The following is a 12297-nucleotide window of genomic DNA, read 5'->3' on the forward strand; positions in this document are numbered from 1 at the left end:
TTTCTGATTATATTGAGTTTGATCAGGATACAACTAGAAAAAAACTAGAAAGATAGGCAATATTTGTCCTCAGAGCTTTTACACTTTTGTGTAAAAGCTCTACCCCTGTCTTTTCTCGGCTCCCCTCCTCTGTTCCCTTCTTGGCCAGACCCCCTCGAGGTGGGACCACCTCCCCCAAGCTTCAGATTTTGCTGTCCCACTTCCTTCTTCATCACATCTCTCCTTTCCTCTGTCCTTGTCCTTAGGCCTTTTGCTAGCATCTGATCAACTAATTTGTGCCAAAATGTTAATCACTCTTGGTTTAAATCAATCGTTCTGAGTTTTTTTTTTTTTTAATATCCCCACACCATGCACATGAAATGCATAATAAATCCCCCTTTGTAATAACATCCTTCACCTCCCCAGTGACTTCAGCTCAATGCAGGAAGGGAGGATGTCCTCTGGAAGCATCCCCACCACCACAGGGTCTCCCCACAACCCCTCATGATGCTAAGAATCACAGCAAGTGCTGCCTCCCAGATTTGTCTTTTGGCAGATACCTACAATGACTTAACCCAAGTAATACATGATAATGAAAGTTTTCACCAGCAGAACCATATTTAAGGCTTGGGAGGGGTTGCTGGGTGGACTGGGAGAAGGCATATTTGATCACTTTTCTAATCACTCATGTAACTGTCCTCTCCATCTGTCTCCAAAAAACCAAGTAACTGTGGGCTCTTCACCTCATTTTCCTCTGGCTTGCAAATAAACTGTTAGACTAGTTCTTCAAGGCCATCCTCTACTAGTGTCTTCAGAGCTGGCCCTAGGAAAAGGGCAACATCTTTGTTTAGAAGTAGGAATGATATAGAAATTTGGCTCTGTGCTTATTCAAAGTAATGTATTAACTGTTTAATAGGGGAAGCCTTCTTAATGCTGAAGGTTCTGGCTGGTCTGGAGGACAAGATTGGCTGGGAAAAACTAGCTGGGCTCTGCTTCTATTCCTTAGGCCAGCCAGGCCATAGTAACTATGTACACCTTGATACTGGTGTCCCAGTCCAGGAAGTCCTTGATGTCAACAAATCCCAGTCCTCATCAGATGGTCCTAAAAATGCAAGTTTCTCCAGGAGGAGATACACTTCATGCTATTGTCCCCATCTAGGTTGAATTGGGAAAAAACATCATCAGAGTTGTATCTCACTGTTTGAAATGAGTAAAAATCACCATATCAGATATACCTTCAAGTATTTAAATCTCTTTCCATAAAACCAACTAAGATATTTAATATTTTATCATCCAAACAAAATCTTCGAATTTGATCTGGGTGATGGTTGCATGGGTTTCGCTTTAAAATATCCTATAAATGGTATAAATTTTGTGTATGTATATATATGTTTACATGTTTGGATGGATCTAGTAGAACAGTGGTTCTCAGACATTGCTGTATATCAGAATCAGGTTTATCCTGGGCCAATTACATGACACTCCCTCGGGCATTAGTATTTTCCAAGTTTCCCAGCTGATTTCAATGTGCTCAAAGAAAGGGATCCATTGAAAACAAAACAAAACAAAAAAAGATTTCTTCCCAAATGAAGGCTTATCTGTAAGATCCTTTTCAGCTCTAAGTTTCTCAGATTAAATAAATATTTGTTGCTTTACAAAAGGAAAAGTACTGCCAGACTATCTCCTGCACCTGGCAGTTGCAGGAGTGTGAACAAACAAAAAAAAAATTTGGTTCAGAAAACCTAGTCCCTAGACTGGAAACTTTGAGACTTGCCAAATAGAAGTTCTGAGAATTTCCCAGTTTTCCAATGAGCTGGCCCTATCTAGTCTCATGAAGGCATTCTTAGATGTACGTTTGATTCCTCCTGGGAAAGATGCCCTGACATGGACAAGTGAAGACTAAAAATCTAGAGGTTAGTTGGAAACCAAGTTCCCTGGCTAAGTGTTGAGTCCTGCCTGTTGGGTTTGTGTAGATGGAGGTCTAGGGACTCTATCTAGGCTGCTGGAGACATCATTAATTTCAATTAGGTGGAAAGTCTTTGGAGTGGATTGCTCCAGTGACAGTCATTTCAGGGTGTCCTGCTAGCATGCATGTTTTGGTTTTGTTTTTTGTTTTTTGTTTTCCCCCAAGGATACTGCTAATGGAGTTAGCAGTATCCTTGGGATACTTTCATCTCTACAGAGGCTTTATTAAGTCTCCTCACGTCTGTGAGTACCTGTAGCTGCCCCGTTCCCTCTTAATTCATTTTCTGTGCTGCATTCAAGAGTATTTGGAATCTCTGCAAGAACAAATAAACCTCTGAACTCTGATACACGTGTAATCTGCCAAGGTCCACCCCACAACTCCAGACTGTCCCCAAGCACCACTGAAACAATATCAAAAAGCATCAGTGTTCTCTGTAATCCATTTGCCAAAGACAATGCACCAGACGTGTCACCTTTCCTATTTCAGCTGTGCCTGGCATTGCGTTCCCTCCGGTAACTGGGGCAAGGGGTCAGGGGAGACTCTCAAGGTGACAGATTTGTTAAAGAAAAAAATGCAGTCACTTTAGCTCCCAGGGCTCAGCATTAACCACTTCTTATCTACTTTCCTTGTTCTTCTTTTGTTTTACTCAATGGATGAGTGAAGACCTTGTGTACGATGGGAAGCACAACTGAAAATTCTTACATGAACCAGCTGTGTGACCTTGGGCCTCAGAGACTGCCTTTGTGAAATAAAAAGTCCTCTGCATGCTCTCAATTTCCCTGTTTCTATCCTAATAAGCAGAGGAAATAAAAATGGGGTTATTTTTATGATCACAGGCACTCTTCAGGCTCAACTACCTCTTGACAGCAAGGTTATGGTCCTCAAGACATGTAGACAGCCTTCCAAACACTGGACAGAGGACTTAGCCAGCCTTACCAGGGAGCCTAGAAGCCAGCCCTACCAGGGACTCAGTAGATGGGTACAATGCCGTCCTCCCAGTTTCTGTATAAAACCATCAGGAACCAGAAACACTGGGGACACTTCTCCCTCTCGTAATTACTTGGGAAGGAATGTCATAGCCTCAAGCGTAATTAACAGCATTTTAATTCATTCTCTCTTTTTAGGCTGTTCACATTCTTGCTGTTGCTAGAATGAACACCGCATTATGGTGTGTTAACTGTTTAAAATGAGGCCACAGATGCTGAACTATGGCCATCCTCATAAGGAACCTCGCTCTCTCAGCTTAAACACAGGTTGGGAAAAAGCATTGTGTGGCTGCCGAGAAACACACACAGGCCTGCAGTGGTCCTGTGCTCCCCAAATGAGCTACAAACAGCATTTAGCTCTGCTTATCCAAGGGAGCGCCCGCTCATTATCTGGCCAGCAGGGAAAGATTCCACAAATACACCGCCCACTGACAAGTTACACAATTAGCCACAAGACTGTGATGGTGCATCTGCGGGCTTGCCCTCCCTCTCCACATCCTCCTTATCACTAGGCCAGCATACCTCCCTAGCTGCCACCGCAGCCATACTCACCCTCTTCAGCCCAAATTTTAATGAAGAGAAAGGTTCCTGTGTATTTGCTTGGGAAAGACAGTGCATGTTGTCTCATCAAGTGGGGTGTGATGATCTCCTTTCTCGAAATGTTTTCAACTCTCGTGGGTATCTTTCCTTACTTTGACACACACCAAGACACAAACCTATCCACGCATATATGCACACCGACTTCACCAAAGTGACTAGTTCTGCCCATCTTTTAATTTCATACTTAATGGTAATGAGTTCTTTCAAACAGAACCAGTAAAATGTGAAGCTGACATTGGTTGAAATTTAGGGCATCCTGCTTTCCTATACATTATTCCTTGCTTCTAAAATATTCATAACCACTTAAAGATGATTTATAGATGCATATCTAGAATTGTATCCTGATAATAAGAGCTTTACATATTTTTATTTCTCAGAGTATGGATATGTTTGGTAGCAATTGGAGACCAAAATGCAGTAAAATATTTGTATGTGTTTAATTATGTAATATAAATATACATGTAATACATGTACATATATATTGGCCAAAGCTCTACAATGAGAGATACCATGTCAAAAAGCAGTAAACTGTCAGGAATCTATGAATATAAATAGTTTTTAGCAATAGCATATTATCAAGGCATTCTTAACTACATTTGGCATTTTTGGAGCAAGAAAAATGCTGGGGTTTCATTAAACTGCAGTGCAAAGGAAATAGAGAATTTGGATCCTATACGGGAATGTCCTTGAAATGAATAGATTGCATAGAAAAGCGGAAAGATTTGTTCATGCAAAAGCACTCCCACCCCCCACAAAGGAAATCTCAATTCATTTTTAAGTGACCAGAAATTAACAGAAAAAAATGTAGTAAATAATTAAGAGTATGTTTAAATGTCATATACGACATTATTCATGATGAAAATGAAGTTCATAAAAGATTCATTTGTTTTCTTATTCATGTAAGAGAGCAAAATCAAAGAGAGTGAAAAACTATATTTTTGTGATCCATCTCAATTGTGTACATTCTTATTTGATTCTGAGAAAATTGCAGATGATGTTTAGTGATTTACTGCTAGGAAAATATGGTTTTTTTCTTGTGATGTATGCTAAGGGTAAATAGCGAATTGAAGTTATAAATGATTCTTAGTATGAAACACCCAGGCGATATTTTTACTGTATTTTGGGTGCCAGGATATCACCCCAGGTACCTCGTTTAAGCCATCCAATCTGTGCTGTTCTCAGAAAAGAAGAATGCATTTCTGGGAAATTCGCCATTTGAAATTCCAATGGTTGCTTATCCCCTTCTGAGGCTAATGGTGCCAGTTGCTAAGAAAACAGGGCTTCTTGGCTGGCCAGAGGAACATAGCTCTTTCTCTGTGTTGCTGCAGGATCAGGGATCAACTCTGAGACACTCATTGTCCTGGAAAATTAGTGTATTGTGAGCCTCCTCAAACTTGGCATCCAAGAGTGTAATCCATATTGCTTGTTTTTTGATCCCAGGGAAGGCACTGATAACAATTTTGAAGTCAATGTGTGCTTGCTCCCAAGATGCTCATATTGTAAAGAACTTGAGGTCTGGCTGGCTTGTGGAAAAGACTTAGGGGAAGAATTTCTTAAGGCAGAGCCAAAGAAGAGGGGCTGGCTTTTAGTTATATTTTAAATCCCTAGCCTTCTTTCTCTCCCAACCACAGTGATAAGGTACATTAGTTTTGGGGTATGCTCTCTATCTCTTTATGTTCTGTTGGGCTCAGTGCTGGGCCCCTGATGACGCTGCTGGAAATGCGCTCTTAAGGAGGGGAACCTTAGTTTCTGTGCCTGCACGGCATGCTGAATTAGGCCAGAAACAAAATGGCTTACTCTCTCAAGATGAGACTCCATTATATGTAACAGTCAGGCTGCCAGAAGTAGTAGTCAGAACTGTAGACAGCATCTTGAATCAAATTTTCTCTAGAACCCAAGACCTCATTTTCATGTATGAGCTAGATTTTTTTCTCCAGATCCTTCTGAATGTGAAATTCAAAGCCTATCTATATACCTAGAATTACTTGAAGTAGAGAATATGCTAACTGGCGGAAGTTCAGTTGGAGGGAGAAAGGTTTTAGAGGAAAGCAATGATTTAGAAAGATCTGTGGAGTGAATAGTGAAGGAAAGCAGTGTTGACCAACCTTCCCCCCCTCCCCGAAGATTGGTATCTATTCCCTGACAGTAAACTCTAACCTACTCCATGACCGCCACTAACGTCTCCCTTCCTCTGGCAGTGATGTTTCTCCTTTACCCTTTGTCCCCCTTCATGAAATAATACAAATGTTTTGACTACTACTAACCATTTATTATCTAGTATGTTCCAGGCCACATATGTATGCTATCAATAATCCTTACATAGACGGCTCAAGGGAAATTAAATTTTCATCATTTTACAGATAAAAAAACAGACTGAGAGAAGTTATGAAATGTACCTAAGACCACAGAGCTGGTAGGTGGCATAACTGGTTTCAAATCAAGTTGGTTTTAAATCCAGCCTGTCAGAAGCCAGCCTGCTCTTTTACCTACTGTACCACACTCATGCCACTCTAGTGGTGTACATGGAACCTTCTTTATTTTTGCTTCCTCTGTCTAGCTCTGCTCAATAGCAGCAGCTTAGGTTCCCTCCCGAACCTGAGACCCCAAATCCAAATCTATCTGATGCCAGAGCCTCACCATTTTCCACTAAATCTGCACTGTGCAATACTGTGGCCACTAACTGTATGTGGCTATTAAGTTATTAATAACTTAGAATGTAGCTACTCCAAATTGAGATGTGGTCTATGTATAAAATACACACAGATCTTGAAGACTCCTACTGAGACTCATACTAAAAAACAATGAATTTAAAATATCTCATTAATAATTTTTATATTGAGTGCATGTTGAAATGAAAATATTTTAAATATATTGGGTTAAATAAAATACCTTATTTAAATGAATATTACCTGCTTCTTTTACATTTTATCATGTGACTCCTAGACAATTTAAAATTAATATGGTTCTCAGCATTTTTTCTATTGGGTGGCATAAGATAGGATCAGATAGTGTCTGTATGGAACTGTATAGTGAGAAGCTGCTGCCAACCTGATCAGGAACTTTACTATTTCCACTTTTCCAAGCCCTCAGCTCCCTGCCTCAATATCTTGTAAGTAACTGCTTCCCATAGAAACACTGGTGAATCCTGGAATAACAGAATTTTAAGGTTAGAGGGAAACTTACAAGTCATCTAGCCTAAACCACCAAAGCAGTACTTTTATCACCTCTCCTTATGGCACCGACATCGTAGTAGATTATGTCGCTGTTCCAGAGGTTTGCTGCCTTTCATACTTCTTCACCCCATTGATGTGAAGGTTGGCCAGAGGATTTACTATGCCCCTTCCTGGTGGAGGACTATATCTCTCCCCTCTTTCTAATGTGGGAGTAGCTTGTCACTTGTTTTAGTCAATGAAATATGGATAGCAATGTCACTTCTGAGCCAAGACTTTAAGAAACAATTCAGGATTTGCCATGACTCTTTTTCCTCTGACATGAGACCTACAATGTCCCAGGTAGGGGCTGCTTTGTCAGCCTTGGCCTCCAAGGGAGGAGGATACAGAAGAGATTCATGGGAACCATGATGGATGTGTAACCTGAGTGACAAGTTAAGTGAATTGTTGCAAGCCCCTGAGGTTTTGGGAGTCTTTGTTACTGCATCAAAACTTAGGTATAGATGCTATCTCCACCACCAAATTGTCAAACAATTACATTTGAATCCCTCCAGTGGCAGAAATCATTGCGTCTTTGGATGGTCCTAACTACTAGAAAGATCTTCCTCATATTGTACCGTAATCTGCTTCCTGGGACAAGCCTTTTCTTGTACAACAGATTGGGCTCCCTTCTAGCTGTCAGCACAAGTGAAGGAGTAACAAGCCAAATCCAGAAGTTGGCTGGGGTCAGACATCAACAAAAGCAGAGGAGGTCACTGCAGCTTCCTTTAAGAGAAAGAAGAAGAGGAGGGTGAGCCAGGGGACCATATTTATAGCTGGAGGGGAGAACAAGAAAAGCTGAGCCCAAGATACAGATGAGCTCAGATCCATGGAGCAGATGAAGAGGAAAAGCAGGGGGAAGCAGGAAATTCATTCACAGCTGGTCTGCTGGAAGTTGTCAGGAGGCCTGTAGCACGACAGGCTCTTAGGAACACTCTGCCCCATTGCACATGCTCTGGTAATGTAAGAGACTGGAACTCTGAACTTGACATTGGCACCCTCAGTCATTTGCCTACTTGTTTCACCCTTAGAATAAAGTTTTCTTCTGCCACAGGACAGTCCTCTGTCTATTCATAGACATAGGTACATTTGTGGCCTGAGCAGACTAACATCAATATTTTGTAATTCAGCTAGAAGTGTGGTGAAGTTTAGAACTTGCATTTCAGAGTCAAATTGGATCCTTTTTTAAAAAGATTTTATTTATTTATTCATGATAGACATAGAGGGAGAGAGAGAGAGAGAGAGAGGCAGAGACACAGGCAGAGGGAGAAGCAGGCTCCACACAGGGAGCCCGACACGGGACTTGATCCCGTGACTCCAGGATCACGCCTGGGCCAAAGGCAGGCGCTAAACTGCTGAACCACCCAGGGATCCCCAGTCAAATTGGATCTAATTCTTAATCTTGACCCCCATTAGTTGATAATGGCATGGCTTTCAGCAATTTTTAACCGCAGTAAGCTTCATTTATCTGTTAAATGGGAATACTTCCAGGTTTGAAGGGCTATTGCTCTAAGGATTAAATGAAATAATATAAACTACATGCTACTATATCTGTATCTGCTCTTCAGTAAATGGCAGTTATATATTTTCCTCTGGTAAAGCCAAAGGAAATGCTTTTTAAAAGATCCACTATAAGGTAGTAGCCACATTGATAACGCATTATACCTTTAGGGACTCATTTAGAGTCTTGCAAATTGCTCAGTAACTATATCGGTCCTTATATTTTAGGACAGAATCATCTGCTATTGAAGTTTTGCCACATGACCCCTTGAAGGTTCATTTGAGGTAATTCAGAAAAAGGATGCATTCCTTATTTCTATTTGCGTCCTATTTTCTGTTGTATTTCCTTATCTAATTTCTCCCTTCATTGAAGTCAATGCTGAGAACCAGCACCTTACAGGAGCATTACAACAAGGAAGTGTAGGAATTCCACAGCCAATTTTATATAAATATTTGAAAGCACAAGAGAAGAAAAAGGTGAAGAGAACACTTATCATGCACCGTGCAGTCACAAAAGCTTCAGAAATATTGCAACAGAACTGGTCTAGCCGTCCAGCCAGCTCAAGATACTATTCCTTGCACCCAAGGTGTCCTTCCCCAAGTCACCTTAAGGAGTTTGAGTCTGCCACAAACAACTTTGCTTTACCTTTATATCCTAGTAAACCCATTAATGAAGCATAATACATGGTTTTTAAAAATTCCTACTTCAAAAAAAAATTCCTACTTCAGTGTGTGTGTGTGTGTGTATGGAGAGAGACAGAGAAGGAGGGACAGTGGGACAGAGGATGGGGGATAAGGAGAGAGGAGGAATGAATGAATGAATGAATGAATGAGAATATACTTTGGCCCGCTTGAAATCACTATGTGTCATTAGAACTTACCATCCCTTTTCACCAGGTCTTCCCCAATCCCGTGAGCAGGAGGTCTGGTTGTCTCTTCTTTCAGTCACTTCACATGTCCTTCTCCAACCTTTTTCAGGGTGCTGACATTTTAGTGAGGCCCAGTGACCAGAACTGCTTTGGGTAATGGGACACATTGTGGTACCTGATTTTCCCTGTCAAACTTTGATGCCCTGTTGATGATATTCAGGATGCAGACCTCCTTTGGGGTGCTAGTGTATCCATCTTATGACTCTAGTCTACAATAATTTGTATACAAATTACACAAATATTATAGCTTATAAATAATACAAACTTGAGTCCTATAGTTCTAGAAATACTCTGAGGATCTTATATTTACATAACCCATCTGAGGGTCTTATATTTATGTGATCAATTTGTAGTTTATTTCCAAATTTCTAACCTGATTTAAACTGTTATAGCTATTCTCCATCTGTTAACGGAACTTAGTCCTCAATTACATTGTGCTTACTTACCTTCGGGGGCTACAATAAAATAAAGTGCCTACATTTTTGTACAATTAGGGTTTTTAATTCCCTTGTACCATCTTCAATTAGCCCATTTTCTGTCTTTATTCATTACAGACTTTAAACTCTGATACACGTATATTATATATGTGAGATTTTGAAAATGTACTTATGACTCTCAACTTCTGAGTCGTCATAGTGGTAAATTGGATGTGCCCTGTAAACCTTCCCCCAATTTCCTATTAAAATGCTCCAAAAAACATGTGAAAAGATAGATACTAGTAAAAGAATTATCAACTAAACTTGCCATGGTCAGAGATTTACATTAACTGAGTCATTGGTGAAAATGGATTGAGAAGCCTACTGTGGGACCAGATACCACAAACTACACATCCCACCCTGTGAACTAAAGCAAGGTGGGTACTTAGCAAGAAGGCTGTGCTCATACCCACTGTCCAGGCTCACTGCCCTGCCCTTGAAATAAGGGAGGTGCAACCCTATTCAACACTGGCCTCTTAGCCCAGAGCGCTACTCTGCCCCACCCCGATGAGTTGTTTTCCTACATACATTCAGTTACTGTAACTCAAAGCTTACAACATGAAGTAAAGTGAAGTAATAGCACTTAGTTATCTAAGGAAAAATCTCACAGGAGTAATGACAGAAGGAGATTTGTGGATGCTGGATGTTGTTTCAAACTGCACTATTGTCTAGGTCATGTCCAAAAAGCAAATATCAGATCAAGGTTCAACTGAACATACCCTTACACTAGAAGAAGCCTGTCTGTGGCAAACTGAGCAAGGGCACTGCATATCAAACTGAACTGAGGAGCAGGAACTGCCAAGTGAGCAGCAGGGAGAGCTAAGGGCACCCTCTTTTTTGGTGATGAGACACTAGCCCGAGAGAGCATTTTCTCTGTGTGGATGAATAAAGAAAGATGGATGAAAGGATAGATGGAGGGATGGAAAATGGAGGGAAGGGAGGGAGAGAGGGAGGAAAAAAACAAGGGAGAGATGGAGACAAATGGAGGTATAGATATAGGTGTAGACATAGACACAGATATGAATATATGTATTATGAACTGATAGTAAGACATAAAAGGACATTTTCTGAAGACTTGGAGGAAGAGATTATCTTTAAAAACAGAACAAGAACAGGCTGTCACAACAGAAAATGACTAAGGTGGGGATAAATATGCCAAAAGGATCCAGTCGAAACAAGAAATAACTACAAAGCAATACAAATTTCAAGATTAGCTTAAAAATTCTTATGGGAAGACACCAAGCACGGCAGACTATACAACATTCTGGTACTACGCAAATAAATGGAATCAGCGGTGTAGAGACAAATACAAATAAATAAACCATCCCAAATACATATGGAAAGTTCAAGATAAAAATCAATGACTGAGAAGCTGTTCAAGAGGAGGTCAGAAACTGACTTTACAGTAAAAGAACTATAAGTGATTTTGAGGGTTAAACCCAAACAATAGAAACAGAGATAGTAATCCGAGATATGATAGAAGGTAATTTTTCTGTGCTAAGTAATGAATTGAAAGAACATAAATCAACAAATAAAAAGAAATTCACACATTTGGCTTATCTAGTTAGCTAGCTAGCTAGCTAGCTTAACCTCCTAGCAATGTTTCCAAATTTTGAACAAAAAGACCTCACACACATCAAGGAAGTAAAACAAGATTACCTTTAAGTTAGGTTTACCTCAGACTCCACCTTCAAATAAATTTTTTTTTTTAATTTTTATTTATTTATGATAGTCACAGAGAGAGAGAGAGAGGCAGAGACATAGGCAGAGGGAGAAGCAGGCTCCATGCACCGGGAGCCTGATGTGGGATTCGATCCCGGGTCTCCAGGATCGCGCCCTGGGCCAAAGACAAGCGCCAAACCGCTGCGCCACCCAGGGATCCCTCCACCTTCAAATAAAGCAAAACAAGTGAAAAGCCAGAAAACAATGGGGAAATGCCTATAGATTTTTAAAAAGGAAATTTTGTGGTACATTCAGAACTCTTAACATTTATAAATGAAAGCATATAAAGAAAATTCTAGAGATACCTCAACAAATAAAATATACCATTTTCATCAAAATGAAACCAAGAATTGGGAAGTTATAAGACGTAATTGTGCTGGGCATTGAAACCCCTGAAAAATAAGGGGAATAAGTGATCTCACTATGAGTCTATCTTTTTGAAATTGTTAAACAGGTTCTTGCTCTCACTTCTCATCTCCTAAAGCAGAATCTTTGAGAGATGGAATCTAGACATTTGTGTTTTCTAAGGGCTTCACAAAAGATTGAGATATGCAGGCAAATTCGGGAATCCTTGTAGTAAAGAGGCAATATTTTTGCTTGGACTTCCCTTCTTAACCAGTAATAAAGTTATACTTGTAAGTATTTATTAGCTATTTTCATTGCTTCTTTTGTGAATTATTTGTGTCTTTGACAATGTTTCTTCGAGCATGTCAATATTTTTTCTTACTATTTTGAATTTTTTATTGTATATTAAGAAAATTAAGCATTTGCCATAAAAGGTGCAGATGTTTTTCACAGTTTATCATTGCCTTTGAACTTTTGCTTGAAAGTATGTCTGGTCATTCACTTCATAATCATGGATTTTAACTATTCTACAGTCTCTGGATCTGTATAACATTTTTAAGTTCTTACACATCTTTTTTGAGTGCC

Source organism: Vulpes lagopus, chromosome 2 (assembly GCF_018345385.1).
Source record: "Vulpes lagopus strain Blue_001 chromosome 2, ASM1834538v1, whole genome shotgun sequence".
Taxonomy (NCBI): Eukaryota; Metazoa; Chordata; class Mammalia; order Carnivora; family Canidae; genus Vulpes; species Vulpes lagopus.